The 17,999-nt window shown below is 42.0% G+C and overlaps 1 long non-coding RNA gene across 1 annotated transcript; it reads right to left on the bottom strand.

The window, feature by feature from the left end:
• Positions 1–210: 210 nt before the first annotated feature.
• On the bottom strand, positions 211–3,913 carry LOC309817832. The gene is made up of 3 exons (XR_014296268.1): positions 3,817–3,913; positions 3,420–3,554; positions 211–629 (listed from the first exon to the last, which is right to left on the bottom strand). It is a non-coding gene; the product is annotated as an uncharacterized lncRNA (long non-coding RNA).
• Positions 3,914–17,999: the final 14,086 nt, after the last annotated feature.

Here is a 17,999-nt window from a genome sequence, read left to right as displayed (position 1 = left end):
TATGGTATATGAATTATGTCTCAACTTAAAAAATGGTGATTAATAAATGTGATTTTTAAAATAACATGGGAAACATTATCATGAGTTTTATTTGCTTCCTGCCATCCTAAGCTCTGTAGATATGAAAAAAGACACACACACACACACACACACACACACACAAACGAGAACAAGCACTATTTACTCAGAACTTGTCTATAGAGCATGGGAGTCAGCCACCACCACTCACATCAGGCTGAGACTCAGGGCACACATAAGAGTGGGGACACTTTCTGGTGGCAAAAAAAGGAAGCCATGTCCTCCCGAGAGCTTGTGATGCAGGGAGGCTTGAGAGAAGCTGATAGGAAGAGGGACGTCTTACGTGATTACTTAGGGGAACATATTTGGCCTTCCCCACATTTGGTTCTACATGGAAAGGACTGAAAATTTCGAAGCTGTGAGTCACTGACCAAGTCCTGACCCTTGGGTCCTATTGCTGCAGAGGTTGGAGTCTGGTTTTCCAGACTGGTTGCTGCAGTGTGTGGGGCAGGGCCTTGTGGCTGGAGGGAGAGTTTCCCAGGCTTCCAGATGGATTTAGAAAATTCTGCATCCCAAAACCCTCCTTCATCATCTACAAGCAATCAGATACTCTGTGGATAGAGAAACTTGAATCAATGTTTTTAAAATTAACTGCAAACAGAATAATAAATGACTATATATATGACTATATATATAATGTACAACATAATGACATACTAAAAGGCAAATATCAATAGAAGAATCAAACAGAATTTTTTAAGTTCCTTCCAAGAAATGAATATGTTCAATTAAAATCACACACTCCTGAACTTCAGTATTTGGTAGTACATATTTGTGTGAAAAGAATTTTCAAATATGAAATATGTAAACCAGGCAAAATCTCCTTATAAGTCAGCATTAACAACGGAAATTTTGATGATAGGAACCTGTAATAAGCTAAATGGCATCCCCCTTGCAAAAGAATTACATTTTTCTCATTAGCAGACTTGTATCACAAAAAATTGTACTAAATATATTTTAAATTTCATAGATAAACATTTTGTGGAAAAAAACTGCAAACGATAGTAACTATTACAGTAATGTGAATTTACTGTAAATCTTAGGATTTCTTATTTCACTAATGTTCACATTGTAGTGAATCTCACAACAAAAAGAGTTTCAATTCATTGAATTTTTTTTCTTGCCCCAATACCGAAATCTGGCCATCTGGTCGACCTGGCCGCTGCAGACGCCAAGCGACGTGCAACTGCTGTGAACCTCAACAGGAAGTATCCAGATCGCACACGGGCGAAGGCGCACCGCCACACCGATGACACCCGTTCTCGACCCAGGACACCATCGGTCCCATTTGTTGCCCTGGGGGGTCCTCCCCTCTGCCCGCGCGTCTGTAGGCCGTTCACTGTCTGCAGAGCTTCTTCAGAGAAGCTCCCGACAACAATGCCCACCCAGGACCGCGGCCAGGCTCGTGTCTCCTCCCGACCATCACGGATGCCCCTGCCAGTCTCTGTTTCCCAAATAGAAATGACTACGACTTCCGACCACCGAAGCCTAGGAGGAACTGCCGCCCCTCCATGAGCGCCCTACACCCTCGCCCTCGACAGTCGGCGGTGAGGGGACCTGAACAGGTTGGAAAGGCAAGCGCCACGCTGACGAGGCGACCAAGGAGTGGGGACGGGAGGTCCCTGCGTAGACGTCGGTTCAATCTGGCGGGTGGCTCCCGTCTGTTGAGCCGCATCCCGTGCCCCTTCCTCGTTGCAAGAACCGCCCCCGTGACCGCCTCTCCTGTGGCCCGGAGAAAGTGAAGTGGACCCGTTGAGCAGCTCCACCGCCTCGACAGCACAGGGCTGTAGCCGGGCCCCCAAGGCGGCGAGGACGCACGGACGGATCGTTCCACACGGAGTACGACGTAGGGCACGGACATCCTCTCCCAGTTCCGCGTACAAGGGTAGGAGGTCTCGGCGGGCCAAGGGGCATCAGGGAGTGCTGGTCGACCGGCGCAGACCTCCCCCTAAAACTTCGAGGGAGCTCAGTGTTGGCCCCACAGCACACTTCTCTCCACATTCAATCTCCTGTAAGACAGGACGCGCCCATCACTCCGCACCCCCGGGATGGTCGCCGCCTGCGTCGCCGGCCTTCCGGAACTCTGGCCTGCGCCTGGCGGGCGAGTCACATACCTCGCGAAGGTCGCCAAAGCTCAGGAGGGAAGGGACAACATAAAAGCGGCCGCCAGGTGGCTCCCGACAACGGGCTCGTACGTCAGCGTGATGGATTCTGATCGCTGGGCGGCGAGGGATCAGCTCCGACCGCCCAAACGCTCGAGATCGTCTCGGGCCGTCCGCCTAGGAGCTACCTGTCGGTTAGGCTCGCCTGGCACAACGCGACCTAAGCAGCGGGCGGGGCTGGGAAGATTTGGGCAGGAGGCTGCCGCGAAGGAGATGCGCTCCTCACGCTAATATGGAGAATTCTGCAGTCAGAACCCTGACTCAGAAGACTTGGGTTCCCTTAGTGCCCAGCCTGTTACCTCCTTAACAGGAGACCTTAGCAATTCACTTGGTTGCTCCAATTATCTCTGCCCACCCTACACCTGTGCAGCTCTTCTCTCCATGAGTCTAGAGCTGCTTTCCCAAAGAAGACATTCCCATGCCATTGCAGGTAGGAGCCAAGGAGAAAACTGAACATTTGCAGCTGGACCTATTACATAAATTTTATGTATCCAATGCGGGAAGATACAAGACTGAGAGGGTCTTATACCTTTAGCACCACATGAGCATAGTTTTCATGAAACAGTGATGCACACTCGGCAAGTCCAGGGGTGTCAGGAAGAAGAAACAAACACACACACGCACACACACACACACACACGCACACACACACGCGCGCACACACACACACACACACACACACACACACATCCCTGGGTCTAATAGGAACACTTACCAGGGCTGGCAATGGTGGGAGCAGAAAGCCCATTGTTGCCACCTCTGGGGTCCCCTGGGCTAGAATCCCAGCTCATTCAGGCAGATCCTGGTTGTTTTACTGATGTATCTGTGTGGGAGTGAGGTCTTGGAGCTCCCCAGACTGTCATTTGCTGTCCAGTGCTCTACACTTTGTTCTATGTACTATGCCCCTTCTCCTCCATACACGGTCACGATTAAGAAAATAAGAATCTGCAGACATTGCATTCAACTTTCTAATTTGAATGAAGGTTAACACCACAAAGGAACAGAGTTATGTGAATAACTTTGCTAAGGAACTTACATTTATCTTTATAAAACTATCAAAATGTTTATGAGTAGTCTGTAGAAAGTTAAACATTTTAAAATTAGGAAAAAGAATTGATTCTTTATTGCTATCTCTCACCAAGCCTCCATTCACCCCAGCACCTATAACACAGGACTCACCTGATGAAACGCCTGCTCCCGACTGACATAGAGATTTCTGTTCTGAGTCATTCTCTATCCCCTGTGTTCACCGCATTCCTAAGTCCACTGCAGCCAGTAACATGATGAAGGAGGTCACTGAGCCCAACGGATGACCTTTAAAAAAAGAGAAGGTAAAAACCTCTCCCGTCTTCTGTGAGGTCACAGCCTTAATGAGACTGGAGCAAGTGAAAGTAAATGTTGGGAAAGAGAGTGTTTCTACATTGGTTCCTGACCTGCTATATCCCTAAAAGGGTGGTGAACATAACTGACGTTAATATTTCCTGGGTGCACTTAGGAGATCTGGACCCAAAGTAGAAACCTGACCACTTGGCAAAAGATGGATCAATTCAGGAATCAAAATAATTTTTTTTCTCACCTGTTGTTTCATTATCAGGAACTCTGCCACCATCTGCGCTCCTCTGCATCCTTATGCAGGGACAATCGGGACATCAAGCAGATAAATCTGAAGAAAGAGAAAACAGCCATGAGAACCCAGCTTTTCAGAGTATTGTTAGATATATCAGGCATCAATCCCCAACCACTCAGCTGGGAGTGACCCCTGCCACCTTACCCACAGGCATGCGCAGACAGAAGGAACACTTTTTCCTCCCATGGTCAAGAACAAGGCTGCATTGGCTACTCGGCATGTAGGGAGAACATAATATCCCCATTTTGCAGAAAATAATGCAAGTTATGGGGTGTTATACTTTGATTCGACTTACTGTTCAGAGTTATTAGTTTATTAATATTCAGTTCCTAGGATTAACACTAATTCCCAGGTAACCCCTATCATGGTCTCCTAGAGAGTCCTGTCTCCACAGCAAGGACACCTCTCGCAATATTCTTATTTAATAATTCTTGGTGAAAGGCACCATCATTTGTTCTCCAACACACATTACAGGTCTTTAGCACCCCTGTTGCACCCACCGCCACCCCGGATGCCCTTGCCCTTAGTCACCTTGGTTCCTCCCCATGTGGGAATCAGTAACATCAGAGCCTCAACCCTAGCTCTGCCCTCCATGTCCTTGGACATGTGGCCAGGAGATTTTCTATCAATTTAATGGAGGATGGAACAATCTGAGGACCCATGTCTTTTGACATTACATGTCAAACACTAACCTGGGCTTCAATGAAAAGGTAATTGATTAAACATAGCTCATGGATATAGTGTTTGAAACATAAAGAAGATCTAAAACTTAATCAGAAAGCTATGACCAGTGAGGGTTTACCAGATAGAAATTCTGTGTGAATTCAGAAAAGTAACATGAGCTGTGAATGTAACTAACATGGGGAGATTTTCAATGAAGACCATCACTGAGGAAGCCGCCTAGAAGTCACATGTAGAGAAATGACAGAATGATTATTATGTGAACAATTTTTAACGCCTCTCTTTCCTTGTCAATAGCAGGGATTTCATGCTGGAGAAGAGCCCACTGAATGCAATGAATATGAGGACATGTCACATACAACAACCTTAACTCCACGTGTGTTACACTTTCAGCCCGAATGGGAGAGACTTCAGCCGTTATTCATCACTGAATTAACATAAGCTAATTATACTAGAGGGAAACCATGCAGATCTCAGAATGTGGAAGGTTTTTAGTCACCCTCCAGCCTTAGACAACATGAGAGAGTGCACTCTGGAGTGACTCTTGCAAATGTCCTGAACGTGGGAAATAATTCAGCTGAAGCCTCACATTTATACACCAACAGCTCACACTGGAGAAGACGAACCTTATAAAGGTAATGCAGCGAGAGAGCTGACTTTTATTCACACCAATAAACTCACACGGGAGAGAAGCCCTATGTTTGGAATGACTGTGGCAGAGCTTTCAGTGACCATCCAACGCTTCAATAACATGAGCACATTCACACAGGAGAGAAACCACAAGGAATATCATTTATGTGAGAAAACACTTAGTCAAAGCCATAACCTTAGTCATGGGGGATAATTCACACTAATGAGAAAGCCTACAGATGCAATGAATGTGGAAAAGCCTTTAAACGCAGCTCTCACGCTTATACGCACTGGAAAACTCACAGGAGAGCCACCCTATGTCTGGAATCCATGTGGTGCAGCCTTTACCCAGAGCTCCCACTTTTATAAACACCAGCGAATTCATACTAAGTAGAAACCCTGTGTCTGTAATCAAGGATATTGAGCCTTCAGCCAGAAATTATCCCTTTTAAACCACCAGGAAAGTCATGTGGAGAGAAACCCTGACCCTGTAATCATGGTGGAAGAGCCTTTAGTTGGAGCTCCAGCCTCAGAATACACAGAGAACTCAGAGTGGGCTGCATCCCTGACACAGTAGAGAAGACATCCCAAGGTTTACTACGAGGAGAGCCCTCTAGGGGTAAACAATCTAATCACTGCTGTAGAAGAAATCCGATGAAATGAATGCTAGAGTGCCATTAGTCATGGAGTCATCAGACATGAGAGGGTTCACAATGAAAAAATAGTCTCAGTGTAATGAAGGAAGGACATTATTCAGTGATTCCTCATTCCTGACTGAACAAGAAAGTGCTCACACTGAGGAGATGCCAATTCTAAAGACAATGTGGAAAATCTTTCACTTGCTATTCATCAGAAAACTCATACAGGGAAAATAGTCTATAAAGAATGTGTTAGCATGCAATTGAGTCAATAATTCAGTCCTTCAGCAATTGTCTTATTATTAAATATACAGTATAAAGATGTAGATGGTGAAGGGGTTTGAGAAGTGCTGAAAGCAATATTCAGTATCAAGTAAGAAGAAACGAAGCAAACCTGCTTCAGTAGATCAGAATTTGCAAATACATAAGTGCTACTGAGTGGGTATGTGTCATTCAAAATCATGAAATATTGTGATAAGTATGAATGAATCCATTTTCTGTTAATACTCTGTCACTGTTGATCAGTTAGACACTTTCTGACTTTATAAAATTATAATCATAATTACAAAGACTGGGATCAATCAGGAAACAATGATGAATGTTAACTGAAAATGTAAAACATAGTATGATGTGTGTTAACTCGTACATTAGGGTCCAAATATCCTTATATGCATTCCGGATGAATGGCTTCAAGAATAAATACACAAATACTTTGTGATTAACCTCTGCTGCTTCAATTAATTCTATTACTTAACGTTCATTTACTATTTCTCGTATGACTTAAAACAATGTATACATTAATTATATTTAAAGAAAGGTGAAAAATTGTGGGTACATGGACAGGAAGAACTCAAGAATTCAGAGTCAGATGGTGGTTTAATCCCTACATAGCATTTTGTAGCCAAGGGTTTCTTTGTTTGTTTTTTCCAAGAAGAACAGATAGATATCTTCAGGACTGAGAAGGTGAAAGATCTTTGCAGACATAAAAAGAGTTCTACTTTAAGAATGTATTAGAACATTGAGGGGTGCATATATTAAATCATGTAAACACAAAGGAGATCCCTCAGAGAGCCATTGGTAAGTCTACCTTTAAAGCTTTACTCTTTGATGTAGAAAAATCGTACTAAAAAAAGTTCCGGGAGAAAGATCACCATAGAGACAACGTCTATTTTGTCAATTAAACCTTCAAAAAGCCTAGCTAGGGAGAGCGTACAGGCTGCATGATGAGTTCTGGACGTTTTTCCGTTCCATTTCTTTTTCTTTGTTGGCCAAAACATTCGTTATAGCCCTGAGGTCCATTGAAGTCTAATGGGTTGAGAAATGGCATTCTAGGGCCTATAAAGCCCATCATGGGGACTTTCCTAGCATTCCAGAGGTTAAGACTTCAACTTCCAATGCAGGGAGTGCGGGTTCGATCTCTGGTTGGGGAGCAAAGATCTCACATGGCTCGCAGCCAAAAAACCAAAACATAAAACGGTAACAATATTGTAACAAATTGTATAAAAATCTTTTAAAATGGTCCACATGAAAAAAAATCATAAAAAATTCCTTTAAAAAACCCATGATGTTACCTGCAACATTACTGTGTGTATGTGCATCTGAGTTCACACACACACACCCATGCAAGGGAGTGACACTGTAACAACCATCTGATCAAAAGGGAAAATGCCATTTAGGAATTATTAGCATAAAGGATTCATGCAGGAGAAAAATAAGCTAAATCACCCTGTTCGTTCATTTATAAACTTTTCAATTAGTAAATATTTAAAGAGAACTTCCAACATTTCAGAACCTGGATTGTTATGATGATTAAACTGTAAATAGCAGAACGCCTTTCTCTTCATAGAACTCTATATTCTAACGCAGGCAATAAGAATAAATTGCAAAACAAAATTTCTGACATTTAAAAAAAGACATGTTCATGCATTGTATAGTCACAAAATATCACTACTGGTCTACAATAAAAAGTTGGCACTTCATAAAATAAAATTGACATTTAAAACAGTCTCAATTCTGGAACTTTGAAAAGTTATATATTTTTAGAAATACTGGTCAGTAAAAATATTTTCAAAATTCTTAATTTTGTGGGCTTCCCTGGTGGCGCAGTGGTTGAGAGTCCGCCTGCCGATGCAGGGGACACAGGTTCGTGCCCCAGTCCGGGAAGATCCCACATACCGCGGAGCGGCTGGGCCCGTGAGCCATGGCCGCTGAGCCTGCACGTCCAGAGCCTGTGCTCCACAACGGAAGAGGCCACAACAGTGAGAGGCCCACGTACCGCAAAAAAAAAAAAAAAAAAAAAAAAAAAAAAAAAAAAAAAATTCTTAATTTTGAAAAAGCTTCTCTACGTGAATTGGGGAGAGCAAAGCTATGTTTCCTGTCTTAAGAACCAGGTTTGCTCTTCTCTATATTCCAAAATAAGTATTTTTTCAATTTTTAGAATTCAAAACTATATGTTCGAAAATCAGTAACGATTTTTATAAGGATAAAAATTCTCCTGTACGTGCCTGTTAAAATTCCTTTCATTATCCATTTTATTCAAAATTCAACCGGATACCATTTTAAACGTTAACAGACAAGAGGATTGCTATCTTGCTCTTTATATTGGGCTCTTAATTTCTTTCTAATTTTTTTGATAACCCAAAGCAATCTAAAATAACACATTATTATCATAAAATCTAGAATTTCCCAGTGTGTTCTGTAGTGTATATAGTCCCAATGCGATTATATACACTATTGGTAAATTTGAAGTTAAATGTATTCCTAAATACAAAATAAAAATCTAAAAATGCATTTACCTATATGTTTCATTATGCAATAATGCCCTTTTAAGAAAGAAATGGCTTACCAGATGCAAGAATACCTGGAAGTTGCATAATATGTTTTTATATTTAATAACAGAAAATAAGGTAATAAGTGATTTTTTTTGTTGTTATACATTTTTATATTCTTATGTAAATTACATATTCATTGTTTCATCAATGTGAGTGTTTTCTGGTTTATTTTACTCCAGTGTGAATTATAGTGCATTAACACTTGATAGTTTTCTATTAGAAAATGATTCTTGATGAAATTCTCCGTGATCAATTAACTTTGGTAAACACTGCCACAGGCAAGAGATGTCGCCAAACCAAAATTTAAAGTAAATACTTTTATGGCTTACAATGTCCTATTTTGAGGCTCAGAAATATCTAGCAGTTTATGCAGTTGATGCTAATTTGTGTGGGTGTTAGGTTTTAGTTACACTAATTTGTGATTATTTCTGAGATGAAAATAAAATTATCTGCAGGTGGATTCCCTTCCTCAGTGCAGGAATAATTGTGAATTAGTGTTTATTCTAACTGAGATTACTGAGAGTAATTTAACATATTTACATCTACCTAAAGTTTGTTTCCAGGGAGAAAATTCGCTAAAAGTTTAACTGTTTTAAAAGTATAAATCCCAGCATATGAGTTTGAAAAAAATTTTTTTTCCCGCTTTTCTAGAGCAGGGGTTGGCAAACTTGTGTAAAGCACCAGAGAGTAAATATTTTAGATTCGTCATAGGATGTCTGTTATTTCTACTCATCTCAGTCATTGTAGCCAAAAAGCAGCTACAGTAAAACGTAAATAAAGGAGTATAACTGTGTTTCAATAAAACATTATTTAACGACAAGGAAATTTGAATGCTATATAATTTTTGTGGGTTGCAAATAATGTTTTTATGAATTATTTTCAGCCATTTAAATATATAAAAACCACTCTTAGTTTGCAGTTCCTACCAGCACAAGCTGGGTGTGGACTTTGGCCGATGGGATGTAGGATGCAATGGCCTGTTCTCTCGAATTACAGTGCAAACATCCCTCCTTGGAGACCAGCATCTCAAAACGAATTGATTGTACTAGCCCTCCGCCAGAAAATATGAAAACTACAATCAAAACAAAAAACAAGTTACCAAAATCTACCCAAGATGAGAGGGGACTTATTCCTCCCCCAGGGTGCCCCCCCTACTCATGTATGGTCCCCTGCTCTTGGCGTCCCCAACCACCAGCAGTGAGTGAGACTGTCCTGACCCTGTGCTCTCTGTCTGGCCGCATGCATGGAACCAAAGAGTTCCGAGCAATAGTTATTTGCTAGGCACAGATCCTCATCCATCAATTCACCACTAACTTCTGTGGCTCCCAGAGGGACAGAAAGCCGCCTTTCCAGCCCCACCCCTGGCTTGGAGTGCAGCCGCTACGGGTCCACCTTCTCTGAGGGCTAATGGCCAGAGTCTGACAGCTGTTGTGGGTTCTGTGCACCCAAATGGGGTTGTGGCAGTGACCTGCTTTTCAACCTCACGGCCAACACCAGTGGATGACTCTGACAGTTCAAGTCACCAAATATCTTATTTTGGTAGGGGACAGAACATCTTCTACAAAACATTTATAAAGAACATTTCTGTTGCCCAGGATGGGAGATCTGGGCCCTTTCACACCAGAGACAAAGATCAAAGAAGTAGCACGCGGGGTGCTCTGTGTAGTTGACCCCAGCGCTGTTGTTCCAGTGCCGACCCTGCGCGCAACGTGCAGCCAGCGAAGCGGCCCGGCGCTGCGTCCTTCGGCTATTAAGCTACAGACCGGGAAGCACGTGGAGCCAGAAGTGGAAGCGGCCCGGTATCCCGGGGCCGGCCAGGAAAACCCGACGGCGCCTCTGGCGTCAGTGTCTCCACGGCTCCGCCTGCAGCTCGGCCGGCAGGTCCGGGAAGGAGCGACCGTGTGTCGGGCGAAGCACACGACAGGGCTCCGGGCTGGGGCGGCGATTGCGGCTGGGTCCATCCCCGCACGATCTCCCGCCCCCCTCGCTGACGTCGCAGGTGCTGGATGCGTGCCGGGAGACCTGGAGGCGGCGAGGAGAGGGGCGTGGCGGCCTGCAGGCCCAGGAGACTGTCCCGCTCCTCTGCGCTCAGGCGAAGCGGCAGTCATGGGAGCACCACGGGCGGTAGAGCGGGTCCTCGGCCCGGCAGAGGGCTTCTCACCGGCCGAGATGAGCCCCCCGTGGCCGGAACCGCACCTGCTTCCCTCCCTAGGCGCACATCCCAGCCCGCTGTCTCTCCCGTCGCCGAGGGAACTTGGGGTCGGAGGACGGAGAGAAGGGGCGCGATCCCAGCATATCCTCTGGCACCCGGAGGCTGCCTCGTCCTCCGCAGACAGGGGCCTGTCCCTGAGCTTGGCGGCGGGGCCCAGGGCCTCAGACGCGCCGGTGCCCTGGCCCTTCCCCAAGCAGAGGACCCGGTGCTCATTTTGAAATGTATAGTAATTCCAAATTACTCTGTTGTGTAACAAGAAGTAACATAGTGCTGTAGATCAGTTATATTTCAACAGCCAACCAACAAGCAAACAAACTCATCCAATAACAGTCCAATTTGTGGTCCACAGAGGCAGGGCATGGGAAGGGGAGGGACTGGATGAAGGTGGCCCAAACTGCAAGCGTCCAGCCGAAAAATAGATGAAGTACCAGGGATGCAATATAGCACATGATAGAGATAATAAATACTTCTGTCTCGTACATATAAAACTGGTTAAGAGAATAAATTATAAGTGTTCCCATTACAAGAAGAACACATTTTTCTATTTCGCTAATTTTGTATCTATATGAGATGATGAATGTTCACTAAATTTAGTGTGATAATCATTTCATAACATATGTAAGTCAAATCATTATGCACTGTAAAGTTACTCTGTGCTCTATGTCAGTAATATCTCAGTAAAACTGGAAGAAGATAAATGAATAAATAAAATGGTGCCCCATTGAATCTCAATTAAAATGGATGCTAAATGGAATTTTAGTGGGCATGTGCAGCAGTTTTTGTATTCTAATAAAAAACAGTTTTGATTTTCAAAAGTTAATTTAAATTAACTGTTGAAAATGAACAGTTAATCTAAATACTTATTTCATAATATTTTGAACAATTATCTTGGCTGTTAGAAATGGAAATCTATCTTTATTCTTCCCAAATCTTGCAGAATAGCTTTTCAAAGGTTCAGAATTTTGTAAAATCTTTTTTTAAAGCCCAGTCTTTTTGACAATTTTTGACCTTCCAAAGTTCTATCATGACACTGTTATAATCTCAATTTTATTTTTTAAAGTGGCAACCTTTCTTTGTAAATAGTAGCAAACATTTTGTAGTTACACAATTTGCAAACCCTTATGTATGTTTGATTTTCAATATCAGAAATTTTATATTGCAGTGTATTTGAATTGACTGCATTAGAATGTAGAGTTCTACGAAGATAGGAACATTGTATTATTTACAATTTAGTCCTCATAACAAGCCAAGTTCTGAAATCCTGGAAGCTTTCAGTAAATATTTGTTAATAATTGACAATAATGTTAAAAATTGAAAAATTGATGCTCTCTCTCCTGATGACATATTTATACCATTGATTCCAGACTCACATTTTCTCTTTAGGATCAGATGGATGCTATATGCTCTCTCTCCTGATGACATATTTATACCATTGATTCCAGACTCACATTTTCTCTTTAGGATCAGATGGATGCTATATGCTCTCTCCCTTGCTTGCACGTTTGTGTGTGTGCGTGTGCATGTACACAGACAGGAGCACAGACACACAAATGTTGCAGGCAACATCCCATGCTTTATAGCCCCCTACCATACCATGTTTTCACCCATTAGACATCCGTGGACTCTAGGGTTATAATGAATGTTTTTAGACGAACAAAGTAAAAGCAATGTATCTGAAGAGGAGCCCGACCTTATCAGGAAGCCCCTACCCTCTCCAAATCTGAAAATTGAACTCTCCATGTCTGCAATGATTTATTTTATTTTATCTTACTTTATTTTATTTATTGGGGGTATAGTTGTTTTACAATATTGTGTTTCTGGAATGATCTCTCACCTTCTTGATTCTGACATATCTATCTGTTCTAAGTGGGGGAAAAAACATTTTGGATAAAAAATACTGTTGCAGGAATAAACCCCTGCCTGACTGAATTCTTGGAAATTTCATGGCCATGTCCACAAATTCTCTAGGACTAGGACACTTGTGAAAAATTAAATTTATTTGTAATTCAATTTTACATCATGAGAGGCACATTAGTAGAAAATATAAATGGAATAGAATAATTGAAGCACCAGATTTTACAGTGTTTTGAGACAGAGGCATTCTCACCTTGTGAGTTCATCAGTGTGAATAAAAGTTAAGGCTCTGCTGAAGTGTGTCCCACACTTATCACATTAAGCATTCTCTTCAGTGTGAGTTTCTGGTGTATTTAAATATGAGACTCCAGCTAAACTATCCGCCACGTTTATAACATATATAGGGGTTCACTACAGGGTGAGTTTTCTCATGTCATCTAAGGTTACAGCTTTGTCTACAAGACTTCCCACATTGATGAGACCTGCATGGTTTCACTCCAGTCTAAATTATCTTATGTTAATTCAATGATGAATAAAGGCTGAAGGCTCTTCCAAATTGATTGCAAGCATAGGGTTTCTGTCCTGTGAGAGGTCACTCATGTGGTGTGATATTTGAGTTCTATGTGAAATCTCCGCATATTTGTTACATTCAGTGGGCTCTTCTCCAGTGTGAACTATCTGCTATTGATAAAGAAAGGAAAGACTGTTAAAAGTTTGCTCACATAAAATTCATTTCTTTAGTTCTCTACATATTAATTCTAAGCCTAGAATTCTAAGCTCCCTCAGTGATGGTCTCCACTACCTACCCACCCCACCATGTTACTTATATTCACATAGAGTCTCACTTTGCTGAATTCATATAGATTTTTCTAACTTGTAGCCTCTCACTGCCATCGTTTTCTGATTAAGTTTTCGGTCTTCTTTATTTTTCAAACACTATATACCTGAGCTACATTTAAGCAACTGCCCTTTTGAAACTCAAGGTACAGTTTGTTTTTGGGGAAAAATAGTTCCAAATGAAAACTATTCAAAAGCCTCTGCCGGGTCAGCGTTTAAGTCCACTTTCAGTCAGGTGGTTGGGCTGAATTCCTCTTACCCTAAGATCATGTCTCTAATGTGGACAGTGGGGTTTATCCCCATAAACTTACTATTGACCTTCAGATAAATGGCTTCTTCCTGAAGCTACTGTCTGTGAACATTTTTAAAATGTTGATCTTTAACACAGAGAAAAAGTATGAAATGGAGCAATATATAAGAAATTGGAAACATATTATAGGATATTGACAATTAGAATATATCTTGAAGGGTAAAACAAACGAAAAATAAAATGGGTGGGATGTTGGCGAGATAAAGATGAGGAAAAGCACCGAAAGGGAGGCACTGAAACGATGGGTGCTGCGTTGACGTTTAGCACCAGTAGCCACAGAGCCATCCTTTCCTCTAAGGCCAAGGAATATGCAGAAGGTTAGATTAATAAGATTGATACGTTCACAGAATTGTGACACCATCGGAGGGATTTTTCCACATTGACTTCAACAAGATTCCAGAGACATTTCACTCAAAGAAACCTGCAATTGACATTACCCCAGTTCTGGACGAAGTTCACAGTCACATGTCTTGAAAGTCACTGATTCCTAAAAACATGCAGGACATTCTGGTTCAGGCTGCCCACTTTCCCCAAATGTCCAGAGGTGATGGTCGAGGGTGACAGTACTGAGAAAAGGCAGCTGTGTGTATCAAAAGCTCAAACCTGTTTGATGTCATGTCCAATGTTCCTCTGGGCTGACTTGGCGTATGCCTTTCAGGTGCATCACAGAGATGGGCACACTCTGAATACAGAGTGACTTTCATGACAAAGGAGCATCACATGAGGGGTAGTGTGAAATAACCTGCACAGTCCACAATAGAATGTTAATTGTGAGCTGACTGGCAATTAAAAAATGTGTACTTGGGAATTCATAAGTATCCCTGATCCCCACTACTTTCAGATAAATCTACAGACTTAGCACAAGACAGGCAATGTACATGTTCCACCACTTATCAGCAGTGACTACAGGCAAAGTATTCCCCAATACAAACCTCACTGTTCTCATGTGGGAAATACCTTAATAACTTCTCAAGAGAGTTGAGTGATTAAATGAGCTGACATGACATGTTTGAACATAACAAAACCCAATAAATAAAAGCTACAGGTGAATGAGTCACTAAAAAGTCAGAGAGCCTTGATGCAATGTCCACCATTTTGTGTGAGTGAACAGACTGTATATACAACTTGGGGTCCGCAGTTGCTGCCTACCTAACCTCAACACAGAGCATGCATTCATCACCAGATATGAGGACAGACGGGCTCAACTTTACAAGCCAGCGGTCCCGGGGTTGCCAAACTGTAAGATGATCCCCAACTGACCTTTCCTGTGGGTTGAGGTCCCTCTTTCCCTCCTCGTTTCCTGGGACCTCCCCACTTTGACTATCATGGTCTCTCCTGTAGCTTCCTCCTGTCTTCCCTGCTCAGAGACTAATCGGAGACTCTCGATGGTTCAGGCCCCTCCAGGGCTTCACATATCGCCACAGTTTTCTAAGTGTTCCTCTACCTACTATATCCTACTCAATGCACCAATTAAGGAAAAAATGCTTTCTGTAAAGTGCTTCCAGTTTCTGAACAAAGGTACCTAAACAGGGGGGAAATGGCTGGTTTGGAACAAGAATGAAAGGGCATATTTTGTTGTCACTTTTTAGAGTTTTCAAAATAGTCAATTGTATTCTCAGAAAATAGATTAAAAATTGGAAAAACAAAGAAAGAAAAAGCAAAATTTGCTCCACTGTCCTCTCTGGGCCAGTCCTGCTGAAGGGCTTCTTCTCTTTCTCCTGCCCCCTCAGACCTGCATAGCCGTCTAGCCAGCATCTCTGACCCTGGACGTATTCATCTCACCTGTGCACACACCTCCTCCCCTTCCAGACCTTGAACTTCTGCTCTTGCTCATCCCTCCACTTGTGTCTATCACATGACAGAGCTCACTGCATTGCAGACTCGCTTATGGAGTGAGTCACACCCCCGTCAAACCCATGACTGAGCGGAGAGAAATACAACCTCTCATGTGCCCTCTTTACCAACACAGACTTCATGGAGTCTGGAGCACGTCGGTATAAATGTTGGAAAGGAGACGGTTGCTGTATTAGCCCTTGCCCTACTCCACGATCCTCACAGAGATGCCAGACGACAGGACTAGTGCTCAGAGCCTTGACCCACACCAGGATACACTTAGAGCACTCAATCCAAGTGGTGACACCTTTCTATCCACTGGAAAGAGAGTTACCACTTCAGGAGAAAGAGCAAGTCCCCAATCACCTGGGGACACATTGCCAAGAACTCAGCTGCTAGTATTCTCTCTCAGAGACACTGTTTACTCTAAGCGGGAAAATCCAAGGAAAGAGAAGAAAGCCATGAGACTTGAATCCTATCTAGAGTTTTCAGACCTAACAGTCATGAACCCATAAATCTTTACCTGGGGTGAACAACCACCCCACCTGCAAATGTGAACTGGTCTATGAGAAAAGAGGAGTAATCTTGTTTCCCACGGTCAAACTAAGAAGGCTTTGGCTACTGCTTCTCATAAGGGAAATATTAGTTTCCCAAATTTATTTATTAGGAAATAAAAATCAAAGAGTTTTTAAAGGTAATTAACCCATGATATTCCAAGCTATTATTCAGTTTCCTCCCTCGCCCCAAATGCTAGGAGAACCTCCAGTGCACTGACCCCACTCTCCTAACATGTGTGCCAACCGTCTTCATTTTTATTCCAAATTAATCAAATCAAGTAATTTCAACATATAGTTATGAAGACCAACAATTTCCATATTCCTCTTTCCATATTCCTTCCAAATTCATCACATTTGTTGGTCAAGATTCCAATCTTGGAGGGCTCCAAGTACCTGCTTCTTCCATGACTGAATCTAACTAGGATATTAAATCTGGTGGGGTTCGCAAATCTCCCAACATCTTTCAAATATCCCTGGACATTGTACTATATCTAGATGATTCAGTCTTATTCTATGCCTCACAAATATTTCAGACATTCTCCATATCTTTTGATTTTTAATCATTCTCAGTACTTTCGCCACTTTCCACAAAAGGGACCACGTTCTACTAGACAGCTTAATCAGATAATTTGAGTAAATTCTTCAGCTCACTGTCACAAAATCTACAAATATTGCTCACGGTTTATTCCCAAGCCCATAGTAAGAATTGAAGAATCATCTCTTCCTTGGCCAAGCCCAATTTCTCCAATTGTATTCTTTTCTCTCCTGCCTCCCTGGAAACTTCATGTAATTGATTATAATTTAATTATTATTTACCTTGGTATTAAAATACAAATGCTCTAAAACCCTAAAAATATCTTCCTTGAATATTTGATATCATCAAACATCACCAGTCCTTATATAAAGCCACACAAAACCCACAGCCTGATGGACTGTTTGTAGGTTAAACATATTTATATAAAGACTAATCCTCCAGCTGCAATTCTCTTCCCAGAACTGGCCACAATTCACAAAACAGTGAGACCTCCGGCCAAGGCATCAAGACTGCTTTTGGAGGGTTTTAGAATATTAGCAAATTAAAGGAATCTCTTATAATTTCCTTACATGTATCTAAGTGGTTAATGTGTTGAAAAGGAAAAGTTTGTGTTAGGGAAGTTGTTCCTTGATTAGATTTATCCTGATTGGCATCCAGATTAAAGGAGTTCTTTCTTTATGATTATACAATATATGAGGTCATCAGATCTATTAACAGGAGCCCACAGACAATTCTATGCCTGATTCTATAGAAAGAGACTAAAACTTTGAACTCAGGAGTGTAGTAGCTGCATACTTAAGTAAAGACACAAACACAGTTTTCCCTCACATTTTGTTTCTGGTGATTACTAAATAAAATTTTCCCCAGGAGGAATCAAAGTCATTTATTATTCAAAGAATTATTAATTTAAAGATAGTTATTTAATTTGATTAAAGAACATTGGTCACAGGCCATCTGAGAGTAGATTAGGTTACTGTGTACATGGAATTTCTGTGCATTTACAATCCTTATGTAATAGTCAAGAGAAACTTGCTTTATGACTCTACATTTACTTTTCTGCAATTTGTCCAGAGAGGAAAACAGGAAAAAAAGAAAAGAAAAAAAAATGATGAGTAGAGATATCGTGAAATATTACGGGTGTTGCCTGTAGGTTCTATTCAAGACAACAGAGAGAGGAGAGTTACTTAGCTAGTAATTTAAAGAAGGAATCTCTG

Source organism: Grampus griseus (genome assembly GCF_964374135.1).
Source record: "Grampus griseus genome assembly, contig: HAP1_SCAFFOLD_602, whole genome shotgun sequence".
Lineage (NCBI taxonomy): Eukaryota > Metazoa > Chordata > Mammalia > Artiodactyla > Delphinidae > Grampus > Grampus griseus.
Note: the sequence above shows the minus strand (reverse complement) of the source record. Positions and strands in the feature narration are given on the sequence as shown.